At 51.7% G+C, this 18,487-nt stretch overlaps 1 long non-coding RNA gene across 2 annotated transcripts; it reads right to left on the minus strand.

The window, feature by feature from the left end:
* Positions 1 to 269: 269 nt before the first annotated feature.
* On the minus strand, positions 270 to 7,045 carry LOC121075365. Of its 2 annotated transcripts, XR_005822932.1 has the most exons (3): positions 6,636 to 7,040; positions 2,241 to 5,912; positions 270 to 1,368 (listed from the first exon to the last, which is right to left on the minus strand). It is a non-coding gene; the product is annotated as an uncharacterized LOC121075365 (long non-coding RNA). The 2 variants fall into 2 exon arrangements; XR_005822931.1 differs by lacking the exon at positions 270 to 1,368 and having other exon boundaries at positions 5,125 to 5,912; positions 6,636 to 7,045.
* Positions 7,046 to 18,487: the final 11,442 nt, after the last annotated feature.

An 18,487-nucleotide genomic window follows, 5' to 3' on the forward strand; every position in this document is an offset into this window, starting at 1 on the left:
TTCAACCACCACAAGCCAGTTTCTCACCCAACCCTCGCACATCATAGCTGTGGTAGGACTCGCGTCCTGTCCTCAGCAGCACGTGAGCCCAATGGAGGTGAAGTGGATCGTCCAGCCTCGCCCAGACTGAGAATGAACTCTGAAACCAGGCCGGCACCCACCCTCCTAGTTTTAAAAACACAAATTCTCCCAGTAGACCTCATCCTCCCTTTTGCATTATTTATTTTGCCAAAAGCAGCAAAAGCTGCTGCCGTAGTCATCAGCTTGAGATAGAGTGAATTCAGCTAACAAAGAGGGGACGAATGGCGCAAGGAGATCCCATCATCTCTTGGGGCAGGCTCCAAGAAGGTCAGCTTGCTTTGCTAGCCACTCCATTTCAGACATAAACGCTTTCCATTCAATATATATATATATTTTTTTTGGCCTATATCATCAGCCCTCTTCTTTTTTGGTTTTATTTTTAAGTTTGTTTTTAAGTCACATTTACCATAGGGATGAGCAGGCTGCTATCGCTGTATTCCGACCTCCAAACTCCGTAAAACTGAGCGAGGTCAGCAGAGGGACCGTTTTTCCCGGTGAAGTTAGCACAGCCATAGAGGCAGAGGCATTATCAGAGCTACCGAAAGCTTTCTTTATCTGCTCAGCCTAGGACCAGATGTTTTGCTACAAACTCTTTGGCTCTCGGTGGTACACAAGTGCTCTCTGCCATCTTTGCACATCAAACGTCTGCAGAGCAAAGGCAGTGTTTTGAATCTCACCAAAATTTCTGACTTTCAGGAGGTTATTGTTTCTGCTGTGGGTTTTTCAGAGAGAAGGAATTATTTAAATGGGAATCCTCACACCCAAGAACCTTCTGGCTGTTTATTCCTGCTCAGGGTAATTCTCTGGCAGACACATTACAGCTTCCACCCCGATACTGTGAGAGTCTGAGGCACATTTCCACCAGCCCTCTGACTTGGTTAATCGCATCAAATATTTTGTTTATGAAGTTCTATTCTACAAAGCCCAACCTGGAAGCAGGCATTCATCCTCCCATATACAAGCACTTTTGCTATAATTTCTTTTAAAGTCAAAGCTGATCCTTATCTACAAAAGGCCAGAGCAATAAGTATTTAATGTGTTTAGAAAACACAGCTCTTTCACCACACCTGCAGCCCGGCTGCCAACTTTCAGCCATGTGGACTCTCCGCTGCTCTGGTGCGGTAAACAACATAGTTTGCCCTGGCTTCCCTCGTGGCAGGCACCTCTCCCAAACGTCTATGTGTACTCACGCCCTAAAGGGCTTCCTTCACTCAGGTCCTGTCTCTGCAACACTTCTGAGGGCTCACGTTCGGTGGTGGCTGTTCCTCCAGGTCATCCTGTTAGTGGCTGCGACAGATGCAGAAGAGACCTCGCTCTGAACAGTGGGATCTCGGGAATTACTCCTCAGATTTTTTCCTCCCTTTAAGAGGCAAATGAAATCCCGTCTTTCCCAGACTTCTGAGGGCAATTCGTCCCAGCCCCCCAATCCACAGCTTTCTCCCACAACCTGATGCGAAGCAACGTCCCGTAAGCCTCTCCCTTGGCACCTCCAGCGTTCGTTTTGGTCCTAGCGATGCCACTGAGCAAACAAACTTCAAAGCAAAAAGCAACGCCAGAGCCAGGGAGACGCGCCTGGCGGGGGAGAGAACTGGGGTAATAAAACTCGCAGCATCACCCCTGTGCCAACAACCTCATAGTTTTTGTGCCTCCAATTCCTGCCATTTCTTGGCACGGCTTCCTAAGACGTTGCTGCCTTTTGGAGATGAAAGGAGCAGGCAAGGGTTAAACCCCAGCCGCCGTACCCCACCCCCAGCCTATTCACAGCAGAAGGAAATCTGTCTCTCTCCCACCCCTCAGCATCCTGTCTGTGCTGCATGGAAAACACACAAATCCCTGGCAGCTTCCTGAGGGGCAGAGACCTCAGCCCGGGCAGCGCTCCCCTCCCGGCTCCGTGCCCCCTGCTCAGACCAGGCCTTGGATGCGGTCGGCACAGGGCTCTGCCTTGCTCACGGGCTGAATTACACCCAGAGAGACTTTTCTCCCCTGGTCCCCTCTTGCCAGGTCTATCTCAATGGCTCGTTTTCCTTTTTTTTTTTTTTGCTCCACAATTGATGTGGACAGCCCGAGGGAGCTGGAACTGCTCCCTCGAGGCTGTCCCAAGCTCATCCAAAGGGATCTCTGATGGTGTTCAGGGCTGTCCCCATCCCCCTGATGCTCACCCGAGCCACACCGCCCCCGTGGCGGCCAGCTGCTGGAGGTGGGGAGCCCGCAGGAGAGTTTCCATGGTAAGTGCAGTCACCCAGGCTTCAGGAAGTCCCCCAGAGGTCACACGGGTGTCACCGCCTTCCCACACATGGCCCCGGGGTACTGCAGAGCACGCCTGCCTCTGCTGAGCAGAAAAAACAGAGGTCCTCACCCTTGTCCCCTCCAACAGGCTCAGAAGATGCACAAGTGAGCCGCTGAGATGAAGGGGATGGGAGCTACAAGGAGAAGCCAGCCCTTGTCACCCAAGGGGGGGGACACAGCCTTGCGTTCAGCATCTCTCGGAGCTCCCCAAACACATCCCAGCCTGGAGGTGCTCAACGCCCCCACGGCAGCAGCAGCTCGGAGCCGTGCCCTTGCTAACAAGATCACTTTGAAGCACGAGACTCTCAAGCTACCTCTGGTTGACAAACACGTGGCTGTCAGCTACAGGGGCTCTGAACCTCACGCCGTCTGTTCCTCGTACAGAGGCACGTCCCGAGACAGCTTCCAAGGGGCAGGCACTGCGCGCTGGGCATCCACGCAGGGAATCTGAGCAACTAGGGCACCGCAGGCTCACACCCGGCTCGCTGTGCTGCGACTTGTCCGCGGAGCCGAGCCCCGCGCGGCTCCTTCCAGCGCTCCCCGTCACGTGGGAGCTGCAGCGGTGCCAGATCGACGCGCTCAAAATCATGAGTCACAGTTTCCAAAAATTATCTAACTGGTATAAAAAAAAAAAAAAGAAATTTAACGAATTCTGTCTTTTCGTATTTCAGATGACACCCAAAAGTTTCTCCACAGCTCTCGGTGCTAGAAACTCAAGGAAAAACAAACACATGACAGAAAGCAGAAGTAGAGATTTTCATGCATTCTCATGATTCCAGAAGCTGGAGCTTTAAGGAAAAAGAAACAATAAACAACAAAAGGCTTACGATATAAGGATTATGATTTGGCTAGCAGCAGAAGTAAAACCTCATGATTTATGTGACAAACCTCAACCGAACAGCTCAGCTCAAGAACTTGGAAAAAGGTGAAACATTCCAGCATCGTTTTGGCTGCCAAAATAACAGAAACAATCGTGCAAAATTCCAGGGCAAGAGAAAAAAATTAATGAGATTTGTTCCACTTTCGTGAACTCGAAGACAAACAGATGTTGACAAAAAGATGTTGCAAACAGTTTTTGCTGTTGCTCAGCCGAGCCCAACCCGCAGCGATACGAGTGCATCTCTCCTTCGTTATGTCATCCCCTTCGCTCTGCCTTTTCACCACACTCCGAGCAGCCCGGTGTCTTCACGTGCTGCGTGTTCTTTCATATCTTTTACCAGCACAGTGAGTTTAATTACGGTCTCTTGTATGCCACGTTAACAATCACAATTAGTTATTAAGCATTTATTCTGCCAGGAAACACCTGTATTGGGTAGTTCCTTAAGACCCAGTTTCAAAGGGGCATGAAAACGCCCCTCTCTTCAGTAACATCTGCACTTTTTAAATGCGATTCTACGATTTAGACTACGAGTACCAAAGGGCTCAGCTGGCTCCTGCCTACTACTTTCTGTTCTCCTTTAATACTGAAGCAACCATTAATTTTATTTACTATAGATTAGACCTGTAGGACCCAACCTAAATGACACTGAGATCCAAGAGGCCCTCTCCTGGAAAAAGGCTCCAGAAATGGATCCCATGTCCAAATTGAAAATGACGCCAGCACTGGTTTCATTTCAAGGCAATCCAGATGTTCAGTAAAGTGATTAGGAAGTGGTGTGTATCAAATATAAGATACTCTGCATTGAACTAATGCATTTATTTGCTCTGAATGGTTTTCCAGTTCAGGGCAGCACTTTGCCTGTCACAAGTAAAGTGCTTTGACAGAACACATGGACATTGTTGCTGCCTCAGCTGAGCCAGCAAACAGAATGGCCAGCAACCCTCAGATGGTGAAGAGAGCCCAAAAAAGTACTGCCACTCTGATACGTTTATTTCCCGGCCAACTAAATGAGGAGTTCACGTCCCATTTGTCAGCATCCTGTATATCCACAGCCATTTAAAGGCAGCAAATAAACCTGGTGTTACCATGAAGTCATTGAGTTTTTGCTGTTACTGGTTAGCAGGTGTCCCAAATGTCACCAGAATCAGGTAACACAGCCCTTCGCTTTGAAGGAGCGAGGCTGAGAGCTTGCCCTGGCTGTCGGCAGCCCCAGACAGGCTTCCTTCCCTCCAGCACTGCATCTGAGCCAGGTGTCCCCTGGCAGGCACGGGGCTCTGGTACCCAACCTGGCCCCCACCATGTAGCTGTGACAAGGTAGGTGAGGCTCTGAGACCTGGCTGGGGCCCTGCAAGAGGTGGGAAAGCTTTGTCTCAAACTCCTGCTGAGTGCTGCCTCTCCCCTGGGGACCTGCTGATGGCATACTCCCTTCAAGGAGGGGGGTGAGGATGGAGAACAGCTGAGGAAGTTGAGTGGGTGGATCCCCTATTTCACTGCCATAATTAGTAAGAGAAAGGGTAGCCCTCTTCTTTCCCTTCCTCCTGGGTGGAGAAACTTGCAGCAGATGTATTGACTGTTACCTCTGGCTGCCTTGATTATTTTTTTTTTTTAGGGACAGTTACAGAGACAAAGTCTCCAGGCAGTCACAAAAGAAAAAGAGGAAAAAAAATAAATCCAGAGACATCACATCCTCTGCTAATGTAAAACATGGTAGCTCCATCCAGTCCCAGAGAGGCACCAGCCACACCATCCCATCTAAACACAGCACCCACAGACACAGACAGGATCTTCTGTGCCATCAGGGTCCCTTTGGGCTTGTGTCTCTGCTTTCTCACTCAAGTTTCTCTTTGCACCTTCTACTTGTGTAGAGGGGAGGACTCATGGGCACATGGGGAAAAAATCCAGATAAGAAAATGCAGCTGGATTGTAATTTGTAGTTTCACAGTCCTCTGTGGATAAGCCCCAACACAATACATCCATTTGCCTGCAAATTGAGAATTGTGTTAAACCCACAGTAGTTCTGAGGTAACAATATCTTCATGCTGAGAAACTTGAAGACTGCTGAGAAATACAGCACTTAAGCAGAACAAAAAGCAAATTCCCAGCAGCACCTTCCACCCCCATGTTTTTATTGAGTTTTAGTAGAAAAGAATTCAAAAATACAGAGAGCCTGCCGACCAGACTAGGCATTGTCTGCATTAATTTGGGGTATACATTACTCTCAGTTGATACCCAGATGAAAAATTAACCCGGCATTCCTCCATGGCTTCAGATTTCATGAACAAATTTTGCAGGCACATCTCTGCTCCCTGGACATGGTGCTCTTGATTTCCACTTGCACAAGCACACAGGAAAGGGAGGAACAGCTCTGTGCGTGTTGGTGGGGATGGTCTCCCAGATGAAACGAGACCATGCAGAACAACAGCAACTCTGAACTCAGAAAAGCTCTTCTGGAAGCAGTAATGGTAACGGGACTGTTCACCAGCTTGAGTGATAGCAGAATCTGGCCACCAGATACCCCATCTGCACTAGTCCACTAGCTAAAGCAAATACTGAAAACCGAACAAAGCAGAATTGAGATCTTCAGCAGGGCCTGAAGGAGCTGGAACCCACACCTGCCATCCTTCAGTCCTAGGTGACTTTGGTAGTTTTTGCTCTAAACTTTTACCTTTAGACCAAAAATACAATTCTTATGTTATAAAGGCGCCATGCTTCCATCTGATCTTATGGCATCAATAGGTTTAAATACTCAAAATATATAATTCTATAATTGTCATTTCATTAGGTTACATAGACTGCAAAACAAAGAGATTCACTAGTAGAACATATTTATATTTTCTAGCTTACTTCTGACAGAAGATGTTTTTTAATCAACCAGACAGGAATTCAAACACCTAAGGCCCACTCTTGCACCAGAGGTTACAAAGTTGGGTTGCTCCTCCCAAGAACTTATAGAGCCATCGAGCCATTTCCATAAGGGGCACTAACAAGCAAGAATTTAGTTGTGAACAAGAGGCAGGAAGCACAACTGCAAGGCACCAGCACAACCACCCTGACCACGCCACCTTCAGCAGCAGTCCCACATGCTTCACCAGCCTGCACAAAGGCTGCTGCTCTGTGCCCCCTCTCCTAACCACAGCCCCTGGCACCCACAGAGCAGACCTCTGGAGCCCCACGACACCACCATACAGGACCATTACCTTCAATGAAGGGCCACCAGGCTTCTCCAGAAGCACCACCCAGTACACACCAAGCACCACCACAAACCTCACCGAGTCCCACCACTAACCCCTCAGCCCCCCAGTACACGCAGATCGCTCCCAGCCCTTCCACAGCCACTTCCCCCCCCAGCAGCCAGCAAGCCCTGCGAGCAGAGCCCAGGAAGACCTACCTCCCCACAGCAACACGGGAGGCTCCTTCTTGTTCCTTTCCTTGGCTTCAAGCTAACGAGCCTTGATCTCAGCTAGCAGGAAACCAAAATACTTGAACCTCCATGTTCAGGCAGCTGTACTTTATCCCCTTCAAACCCACCCTCACATGAGGCAGGGCCTACCTTCCTCTTGGGCTCCCCAGGCCTGGGAAAACAGCACAGGTGAAGTGGGTCAGGCTGTCCCCTCACCATCTGCACACAGGTGCAGGCATTTTTCTCTCATGAACAGGAGCTCAAGGCTGCAGAAACACTGTGTGAACCACACCACTTCCCTGATCCGCTTCTGAGGGGGGGAAGGCTGACAGAAACACAGGGGCCTCAGCGCCAGGTTTCCTTGTCAGGACTAACACCCTACCTGTACAGGAGCTGGGCCCTTCTTAACATCAAACAGGGTGTCAATACCAGGACTAACAAAAGTCAAACACTAGATTTTCAAAAAAATACATTAAAAGCAATGCCAGTTGTAAGCGATTGGCAAGAATTAACACGGGCATCTTCACTGGAGCACAATCTGCAAGCTGTGGCAGACAAATACGGGCATTTCTATCGGGCATTGCTTTATATACACCCTGCAAAAGCAAATCATTGGGTGGGATGTGAAAATCAAGGAGGAAAAATATATATGTTTCTGATTATTCTACCCTAATGTTGTGTTCTGTCATTATGGCAGATTGCTTAATTGTGCTGCTGATTACTTTTCCTGAATTCTTCCTACAGCTGTAGTTTTTGCAGTGCCGTGGAAACACTAATTAGCAGGAGGAATGTTGCCTTAAATTTTGTTACAATATCATACACGGAAAAAAAAAATAGAAATCCTCAGCCTTCACTTACTTAGTCCCCCTCTCTTGTTTACTTAACCCGTCTCACTCACCGTCCGTCTGTCCCTCCTGTAAACTCTGTCTGGGCAAAGGTGGCGAGGTCGTAGGCAGGGAAGTCCTGCTGCCAGATAAAGGCAGCTGTAATCCAAGCAAGCAGTTTAGATCAGTCCTTTCCACCCCACAAAATTCACCTTGTAGAACAATCCAAATGTGCATTCACCATAGGACAGGCTAGACTTTGCGTGCGTTTGCTACCAGGAATTATCTATATACTTTGCAATATGCAAAATAAGCTGCCAGTATAGGAACATCTGCACGATGCTGTAATCTTACTGCACATTTAGACTCCACATTCTTAATGATCCATCACGGGGAATGATTTGATGTTGTTTAACTCTTGTTTCGCTAAGCTGTGGCATGCATTTGCCCTGCTTGTTCTGCAATATATTCCTGCAATATATCCACTCGCTAAGGAGAAATGCTTCTTATCTTGTGTAAATGAATGCTGTGACACTTTATTTTTTATTTTTCTGTCCTTAAGTGCTAGCTGCTGGTTCAGCCAGCATTGCTCTTCCTCCTTCCCTTCCTCCAGACGGTCTAATGGGAAGAGATGTGCTCCTCACTCAGAAGCAGGCATGAAACCCTCACGGAAGCGATTTGAAGAGGGGACCCCACTCCTCCACCTCCATTTTTACACCAGTTTGGGATTAGCAGCAAAATGGGGGAGGATGGCAGCACACGGGTGCTGTTGGTAGGACTTCCTCCTCTCTGAACCGACTGCCTCAGCTCAGCTGAGCTCTTGACCCGACCTAGTGCAGCAACTTTCCTGTTTCTCCTGCACGTGTAACCACAGCCTGAGCCAGCACCTCGACCGTGACCCTCAGCCAGCGCCGGAGGCCTCCGCCACAGCGGCTTCATGCTCGGGCTGCCCCACACCGCAGCCATTCCGCTGGCACACTTTGGCTTTTACTCCCCAGGGGCCAGCACAGCCCACGCGTCCCGGTGAAGCCACCCAGCTTCCCAGGAAGGGAAACTTGGGTGGGATGAGAAACCATCCCACACACGTGTCTGAGTCACGAGCCCTGCTGCCCGCCGCAGAGGCTGCACCCCGAGGTGCGAGCACTTCGCCACCACTGGCTGCTCCATTCCACCAGCGGCACCAAGCAGCTAAGGCGAAGCAAGGCAGTGGGGTGACTCTGGGGGTGGGAAGGGTCCAATGCTCACCTGAATGGGGTTTGGACATCTGAAGGAAATAGGAAGTCTGGGAACAGCCAAGGGCAGCTCATTTATAAGCAAGAAGACAACTTTGGGGCTTAGCGCGAGTGCTCCAGCAGCAGAGGCAAGGCTCAGACAGGTATAGCTCAGTCAACACTTTGTGCACGTGCACAAGACCCATTGGCTTCTTCATGTATATGGTTTTTCACCAGTATGTTGCTCCTGAAACACTGCAGAATGTTGAACAAACAGTGCTGCACACCGGGAGAGAGATTCAGGGTGCATCACACGGATGATAGCTGGCTGTACCACTGGCAGGGTGTAGGCAGGAGCCCTGGCATCTCCTGGGCTTCCTGCAGGCCCTGAAAGGTGCCGAGCAGCACACACACGACGACCACGGGGTGCTGGAGGTGCTGGACTTGCTTTGAGCCGGCGGCGGAAGAGCTCGTGCATGCTTAGGGGGCGAGGTCAGCATTTGTGGACATCTGGCAGCTCCCAACAGGCTGCCAGACATTGGGAAATCTGAGACAAACACAAAATCCTCCAGATCTGCCTGTACACAACTTTCAGGTGGAGAATGTCTGGGGAAAGTTGCATACACGGTAACCCTCTGCTTTGCTTTAGCTGTGACTGAAGTGCAACCTGTTCTGGGATGGGCTTTGACACCTGCGGTGCTGGGAGCTGGGCTGGCGGCACCCAGCGAGCTGAACGCTACGGACCAGCAAAACGCCTGGTACCAGTCACTGATAATTAGAAACAAGCTTGCCAAGCCCTGCTTCAGAGCTTGTTGGGGGCTTGGGCTTTAGGCAAGAGCATTCCTGAAGCTGCTCTCACGCTGCTCGTATCTCTCAGCAGCCGGTGTCATTACTGGGAAAGCAGCACAGCCCATCGGGGCGAGGAGCACCTGAGCCATCCCCCATCACGGATGAGGAGCACCAAGGCTTGGGGTTTTGCGTAGTCAAAATTAGGACCTTCATCCCTGCACCCACTCGGGTTCCTTAGAGTGTTTGTGAACAGGAATCTCACTGACCAACTAAATCCCATGTGATTGCACTGGACCTCTGATCGCAGGGAGCAGTCCCCACCAAAAAGAGCTCACAGGTGAGGAGCAGGAGTGTCAGGTAGTCAGGATTATTAAAATCCAACAGCACACACAGCAGATTATTACAAGCCAGCAGCACATAGATGTCCTCTAGGAGAAAGCCATTTTATCTGCCTGTTGCTAGTAAGTACTGGAAGAGGTTTCATGGTCACCGTAAGTATTAGGACTGAATAATGTTTGGCTATATTAATCTGAAGTGCACAGCAGGGAATAAGGTAATTTTTCCATCCTTCTGATTATATGTAAAAATTTTATATGAGCTTTTTTGTGGATTTGATTGCAGCAACTTGGGATGTTTCCCAATTTGCTCCTCTCCCAGGACAGTTTTTCTGGATCAGCTGCTAGCGAGCCCTGGTGGAACACATGGTATAAAGTATTTGTTGCTTTAACATTTCAAACAACCTAGACAGACAAGGTCACACTCTCCTGGCACATGGCCTGCATGCAGCGCCTTCTTTGTCTTCTTTAATAGCTGCTGCAGCCGAACAGCAAGGCGAGCGGGCTGGTCGCACGGCATCTCAATGGTACATGCACAAATCCACGCTTTCCTTCCCTCTCACTCTCCCGTTTGCCACCTTTCCGTTTGGCTACGGCGGTGCTGTGTTGGCTAGCAGGGGCCTCGCCCACCCTCTGGCCGGCAGAGCACGCGAGCCACTCGGTTACCTAAATGCTGCGTTTCCTTATTAGAGCAGACGCTGCAAAGTACTCGACATAACGTTAGCGGCTGCGAACTGCGGTGCCCGATCAATGAGGGACATGACAGCCAATTACCCTCCCGCTTTCTGATTGTCCCCAGCAATCAGCCCGGATCAATACTTTCAATCTCAATTGATAGCAGATATCAAACCTGAAATGAAGCAGTTCGTTGTTTTTTTGGAAGTGCTGTCGCTTTGTGTCCAGGCGGCCACCCCATGTATTTGACCATTCATTTCACTTCCACCTGGCCCGGTCTGGCCGGGCATCACAACACCCAAACCATGCACACGTGGTGTTTCAGCACGAGCACCCATCAGCTGCCAGCAGAACAGCTGCACCTCATTGCGCCGGGCACCTTATTGCAGAACTAGCTTCCCGAAAGAAGCAAAAATTATAAAACCAGTTTAGGCTAGCGCAGCAGGGTGAAAGCATGAATATCAGGAGGGAAACACGCACTGAAGCAAGGAAGATGGTTAGCGCATCTTCCGAGGGGGTGGCCAGGAGACCGGCCGCAGGCTCAGCACGGCAGGGCAGGCGGCTCCTCCGTCCCTCCTCACCCTTCGTGCCACCCAGTTGCCATCCCAGCGGTGACCGGTGCTGGGTGCGTGCTGGTGGCCAGCCCGGTGCGGGGGACTGCTCTTGGCCGCCCCTGCTCTCTTCGCGGGCGGCTGCGCCTGCCTTTGTTTCAGGAGACTCAGCGAAGCTTCCAACTATTTGAAGCGCCGTGCCAGGAGATCTTTCAGAGTTTCCTTTAAAGATGCCAGTTCACGCAGGCTTTTGTAATTGAGCAGGATCATTTACATTCGTAATGGTTTAACCAAAAAAACACCTGCCGATGTGGGTGTGATGAGCCGGGCCCTTGCTGCGCTGCGGTAGGGGGACAGGACTGACAGGGATGCGACAGGGACAGTCACTGCTGCCCTCCCATACAACAGCCTCACAGGGTTTGGTTTTGGTGTCCCCAGAGCATCCCAAAGACTTCAACTGAGCAGCAGCTCCCTGCCCTCAGCACCTGCAGGAGCCCTCCACCAGACCTGCCCTCCTGCTGTCCCTCAGCTGCTGGCCATCCCACGGGGGTGTCAGCCCCCCCACGCCGTGCCCACAGTGCCCAGAAATGCCCGTGCTGACGTCTGGGACAAGCAGCACGTCCCGGGGGGGCAGGCAGCCTCTCGGCAGCCCCTTCAAAAAGCTCAGGAGAGGCGATGCTGATAGGAAGGGCACCTGCTGCATCCTCGGTGTTGTGGAGAAAAAGCTGGAGAACACGAAGTCAGGAGCTCAGGGCACCGATGGGGGAAAAAAAAAAAAAAAAAAAGAAAAAAGAAACACTCTCTTAAAAACGATTTGCCACGGGGATTGGCTGTAACAGGTCGGAGCAGCGTGTCCTGTCCCCCTGAGGTGAGACCCTCAGCTCCCCACAGCGTCAGGTAGCCCCACCACGCATCTCGGGGGCACCACAGGGACAGACGCCCGCGAGCCCTGGATGGGCTGGGGGACACCTCCTTGGGGGGGGGGGGGGGGCCGAGCTGGTGACATTTCGCTCACAGCCACACGGGTGCAGAGGTGCTCCCCGTGGACATTTGCCTTCTCCCCCCCTGCCCTGCCCGATCCCCCAGCGAAGGCTCCCCAGGTGGCCCCGCAGGGGGACAGCAGCCTGCCCCAGGTGTCCCCTCAGCCCCTGCAGCTCCTCGCCTCGCAGCACCCTCCCCGCTCTTATCTCCCCGCTGGGCGCAGGCTACCACTTTCAGGGGGCAGGCTAATGAAACAGATCCTGACGAGCTCGCGGCGGGTCGCTTCGTTCCAACGTCCGCGTGCGACCGAGGCAGGAGCGCAGTCACAAGCCAACGGGGACAAAGCCTTAGCTCCGCGAGCGCAGCGTGGCGAGGAGCCAAGCTCCCTCTCTGCTAATACACACTGCTTGTTATAGGATTGAATATCCATCTGGGGGCAGAATTCACCTACTTTCCTTTGCGCGCTCCCCTCTGAAAGCGCCGTAATGCTTTACTTATTGGCATTTTATTTTGATGAATAGGCTGCAATTGGTGCAAAAATATCCCGAGTGGCATTAGGAGGCTCAGCCACGTGGCCGCTGGCCCATTTGCGCTAAGTACCATCAGTCAAAGTTCGTGTCACTCACGGGATGCTGAAGCCCGAGTATTTTCCTAGCAGGCACAGTCCTCGGAGAGCCAGGGCAGCGCGAGGCGTACCAGGCCTTGGCTGCTGGGTGGTTTCTGGGCTGAGCCTGACGCTGTGCTGCCTTTCCCAAGGCCACGGCGGAGCCGCCCAGATGCAGAGCAAGCGAGTGGTGCTCAGCCAGCACGGAGAACAGGAAGAGAGAGGTTTTCTCCAGGCCGGGGTTAGAGCTGAGCCTTTGCACGGCCAGCATGCATGAAAACAACTTTGATGGGACAGAGAACAGGAAAAAAAAAAAAAAAAAAAAAGGAATGTAAACCAGGGACCTTGAAAAAAATGTGGATGAAGTGCAAAGGGCTGCTTTTATTTGTTGCAGTTTATGTAACGGGCAGGGGTAACAGGTCCTGCTCGCAGCATGGTGCTCCCAAAAGGCAGCCCTCAAGCAGCAGCAGCAGCAATGAAGTCTCTGAGCTCAGGTAGCCTGCCACAGCCATGAAATAGTTTCCGCTGACAGGCTGGGTCCCAGTACCAGGCTGCCCTTTACCAAAGCCCTTTGCCCATCGCCAGCCCAGGAGAACACCCCCTCGGCTGGGGTCTCAGGGTGCGCCTCGCCGTGCCACGTAAGGCGGCGGGTTCTGCACTGCACCGCTGGGCGGGCAGCGGCTGGGGGTGCAAGCAGCGGGTTTGCACTCCGTTAAAAAAAACCTTCCTGCAACACATCCAGCTCCCCCCAGCGCTGCCCCGTGCCCTCCCACTGCCACACCAGGAGAAGTCCCACTGCTGCCTCCAGCCCCCAAACCCCCGTGGGCCATGGGGCAGGCTCCAGCACAGCCCCGGGCTGCCCGCCGGCGGGGAAGGCTGCCGCAGCGCCTTGTCTGTGCTGCTTTCTGCCAGAAGCGCTCCTGACCTTGTCGGTGCCGCAGGACAGCCAGGGAGACGCATCCCCCTCTTTCCTCCTGACGGCAGAGAGCCATTTGATGTGCCGCTGTTTACTTTGGGAGAGCTAGGCAGAGCCAAGGCCCTGTCCGAGCACTGAAAATGCTTCTTTCTGGGCAGGGGAGGAGGAGGGGGGAAGGCAGTGATTCAGTCCAGCTTTAAAAAGCAGGCCCCTTGCTATATATAACGAGGAGTCCTCCGTGGTTTGTGCTTTCTAATTACAATTAATTAGGAATTGTAGCTGTAGCTTTGCTTCCCCTGTGGCTTTGGGCAAAACTGGTGGTAAAAGTTGTTTTCAAGAGCATTTTGCTCCTTTACAGTGTCAGGGAGGTCATGAATGGGACGGAGGCTTCAAAGGTGACTTGGGGAGGGTTGCATCACACCCCCAGGACAAAAAGTGCCTTTACAGGGCGTGAGCAGGAGCACAGACCTCAGGAGAGGCCACGGGAGCTTCTCTCCTGCTCTTCCAGGCTGGGTTTAAGCTTCGTGTGCGCTCAGAGAAGGGGAGAAACGCACAAGCCGTGACTACTTTTGACATGCGCTTATGCTCAGAAACCCCCAGAAATCAAAGACTCTCTGAATTTGCCAGCAACAGTTCGAGAAAATCCATTTCCTTACTGCTGCTCCTAGCTCGGATAGCCTCCCCCCTTCTTCGCACTGTTTATACGTGAATTCCTACAGCATTATGTGCTTTGTGTAAGCAGGAAAAGTCCAGTCCAGACAAAGCTCCGTGACAGGCTCCCCTGACTAATAGCAGAATTATCCTTACATAAGTCCTTTCTCTTCCTTGGCACTTTTTTTTCTTTTTTTTTTTTCCAGCAGGAAGGGTGCTTCTCTGCAGCCTGGCAGGACGGGAGCAGCCGAGCTGGTCCCTGCAGCCCCGGGCTGGTCGCTCCATCCTTTGTCTTGCACTGCCATCTCATGGCAGCTTTGGTGCCAGCTTGAGCAGATCCTTCTGCTTTCAACTCCGCAGGTATTTTCTTGCTGAGCTGCAAAGGTTTTAGATCTGTAAAGTCAAACGAAATCCAGAGATTAAATACGTTTTTAATTACCGAATGCTCCGTGTCCAGAACCTAAGAGCCTTCAAAGGCAGCCCCAGGATGGAGCACAAGCAGCAGAGATAATTTATCTTCTTACAAGACGAGCGGCCTTCCTGTCCAGACTGCTGCTATATAAATGGTAACACTATACAAACATGTGTCTTCCACATTACGGACTATCTCTAATGGCTCCTTTATTTCGAGAGAGAGAGAAGGGGAGGGGGGAAAGGGGAAAAAAAAAAAAAAAAGAGATAAAACCATACTTAAATCTGGAAGCCATTGCAGGCTTCGAACTGTAAAACTACTGCAAATGTTGAACTTCCACTCCCACCTCCTCGCAGCTCTGAGATGTTTCCAGTGCTAACCTCCTGTCCCATGGGCACCAAATACCGACAGCCACCCAGCACCCGTGGGTGCACAGCAGAGCCCCCACACCCCCTTCCCAGAGGAGAGGGAGAACCAGCATTAGCAGACCCCAAAACAAGACGCCGCTCCCCATCCCGCGGCGTGCCGGCAGGCCGATGAGGTGTGCCCGCGAAGCCATGCTGTCAAAAGGGCTTTCCTTCCAGGCTTCGGCTCATCCTGTGCCTGCAGGAGGATCAGAGGAGGCCTGATCCCAGAGATTAAGGTCTGGATGCTGGCGGAAGGTTTCTGCTCCTCGCCACTGCAGGGGGGACTCTGCTGGAGCAGCCAAAACCCAGGAAAAACAGAATTTCTTCTTTTTTTTCTTTTTTTCTTTTTTTTTTTTTTTTTCCCAACCATCTCAGGACACCTCAGGTCCCGTGGTCACTGCCATGGCCTTGCAGCTCAGCACCCTGCCCTGGGGCTGAGCACTGCCCTTGCTCCCCACCAGGTATCTTCCACTCTGCAGAGGACAGGCTCAGCCCCCAGCCTGGCTTGGGTTGGCCCCTCTCAGCACCCAGCTGAGGCTTTGGGGGGGATCTGGGTCTCCGAGGGGTCATGGCACGGGTGTCCCACCGTGAGAAAGTAGAGGAGGGACACCAGTACCACGCGGTGACACCCAGCGTCCCCGCCACACAGCCGCAGCCATGGGGCGTGGGAGCTGATGGGCGAAGCCGGAGAAGTGGCGCAGCCGCTGCTGCGGGGCAGGGAGGGTGACTAACAGCTGGTTGGGAAATAACGAAGGCAAAACAAAACAAGAGTCCCCGAAAAATAAGCCCAAAGAAAAAGAAGAAAGCCAGCAGACTTCGCGTGCAGAACTCGTGGGCGCTGCCCATCACGGGATCGTTTCACATTTTACCTTGTAAGCCACCCTCCCCTCTGACCAGCAAATGTTATTTTTAAGTATTGCTAAGGGTCAGAAGTGCTGATGCATTTTGAGTCAGGATTGTTCTTGCTCCAAACCCCATGTTCTGTGGCCAAAAGACATTCAGGAATATTCCTTCCTCCCCCGGCTGCCGTTTATGACACGCTGAAAGCGCTCGGTGCAGTTCGGAGCCATGCAGTGCCATGAAACTTCTGAGACACATCTGTCCCTCCTGGGTGGCCGTCACCATTCCAGAGAGACTCGTCCCTGTGCCCGTGATGCCACCACCCTGCTGTGCCCTATTAACGCCTCAGCACCGTCCTGTTTCTCCCCATGCTGCCCCAGAACCAGCACCGCTCCGCAGGACACGATGCTTTCTCTCCCCCGTCATGGCAATCCCAATGCAAATCCCAGCCCGGCGTGGCACAGGTCTACACGCCCCACCTTGCTGAGCACCTTGTTTGCCCCTTGCACACTTGTATGGAAATTTAACTATGAGGAGTTCCTTCAGACTACTCCCTGATGTGCAAATACAGCTTTAAATGACTTCTCTAGGAAAGAATCCTCACTATTTTATACAAATTGTCTTGCATGTTTATTGCACAGAATCCCGATCCAAAAAGAAGGGGATTCATCCCATGCCTATTCATAACACTCCTCTCCCTTACGCATTACGAGCTGGAACAAACTCCAGGCCCCCTCACATGATGAATGATGCCTACTTCAGGCTTCGCTTTCAGCCTGCTCCGATTTGCTTATTTATGGAGCCTCCGTGGCAGCAGCACCAGTGGAAACCCTTCTTGCCCAGTTTTAGCTTTTAAGCTTCATCCCCTCCAGTCAAGCCTGCCATAGGCAGAACATAAAAAGAGATTTCTTTTGTGCTCCCATCACCTGGCAAAAGCAGAGCGTTGACTGCACCCGTCCTGCCCTGCAGAGCCTTTGTGCTCCTCGCTCTGAAGTACCGAGTTCCTTAATTATTACCGAGGAGAGCGTGCCAGCCTGTCCCGAGCCTGCCATGCTAAAACAGGAGCACACAGAAGGCTGAGCAAAGCCCATAGCACGCAGTGGCTTTCATTGAAGATGCTCTGATGCGTTCCTGCACAGCAACCAGGCAGCATCGCCCAGGCACACTGCATAACACAAAAACGCTTCCGCTACTCGCACCTGCTCCCACCGCGCTATTTTTCAGCGCCCCTCTCCAAAACAAACCTCCACGAGCATCTCCAGGGTGCGAATAAGCCGCAGAGCGGAATCATTAATCCTGGTACGTCTCACATTTCCAGAACCACTTTGCAAAGGGAGTTTTTTGAAAAAAACAGCAGTAAGTGAGAGAGCCCAGGAGCGGGACATCGTAACAACAACACACACCCACAGGCCATTGCAGCACACGCAAGCACAGCGGCTCCTGCCGAGGAAGCTCCACAGGTGCTGTGTGCAGGAGCAGCTCCAGCAGCCTTCCTCCCGCAGAGGAGGGACATCGGTGGGATGGTGACAGGGAGAGAGGGCTTCCCGGCAGATGGGGCAGCAGCTCCCAGCTCAACCAACACTCATTTGTCACCTGGGCATCCCCAAGGTGTAACAACCCCATGGGGACCCGAGGAGGACACCACCACCAGTCTGGGAGAGAACAGCATTTTGGGAAGACAACACAAACGCCGAGTGTGCCAGAGATTACTTAATTCACAGGGAAATTAAGAACAAAAACAAAACTCCCAAAGCTTTGCAGTCTCTTAGAGCAGATATTTTACAATCTGTTATGAAGAACCAAAAAAAAAAAAAGGAAGATTTCACCAGCTGCAGAAGCAGCAGGTGAGGCAGGAGATCTCAAGACCCCAGGGCTGAGACAGCCCCTGGAGGGACCAGCAGCTCCTTCCCTGTGCTGTAGCAGCTGCTGAAGGACAGCAACAAAAACTGAACCAAATTGAGTCAAAAACATCTTTGCTGGAGAATGAAAGATTTAAGTCGGAGCAGCAACTGGTTGGGTACAAGCTTTGGGGCAAAGTCGCCCCTCCCTTGCCTGCTAATTGTTATGCCTTCCAAAGATCTCAAACAAGTTATGTTCAACAAACTGCTATTTAATTACCAGCACAGAATCCTGTTAATTAGCTCACCCCAGAAGGCAGCCCTTCATCCCTGTTAAGTGAAATTCCCAACTAATCCCCGCAGTTGTGCTGCAGCCATGTGCTTGGAGGCTGCCTGGGAAGCTGCAGGGCAGCGCAGAGGGGTACCACTGAGCTCCAGGGAGGCGAGGGCAGCCACTACAAGAGTTATTCAGTTTTTAAATTCAATGCTTGCAAAATCCCCAAATACAGTTTGTCTTGTTCCTTATAACTTGTATTAAGTGTTTTGATCCAAGCCCAGTTTCAGATTACGGAATATATGTTATGGGGCAAAATGTAAGTCCCTACTAGTATTTAAGGGCGGGAAAATGTTTCAAGTGTGGTCTTGCTCATCGAGCTGCTGAAAACTTTTTCCTGTCCTGAGTCTTCCTCCAGCCCTTCTTCTCTGGAAAATGAGGAACCCACTCATTGCCCATAGAAATGAGGGCCCCTGAGTGCCCACTTACACTAAAACCCACTCAGTAAAAGCAGTGTTAACTGAAGTTCTAC

This window comes from Cygnus olor, chromosome 10 (genome assembly GCF_009769625.2).
Source record: "Cygnus olor isolate bCygOlo1 chromosome 10, bCygOlo1.pri.v2, whole genome shotgun sequence".
Lineage (NCBI taxonomy): Eukaryota > Metazoa > Chordata > Aves > Anseriformes > Anatidae > Cygnus > Cygnus olor.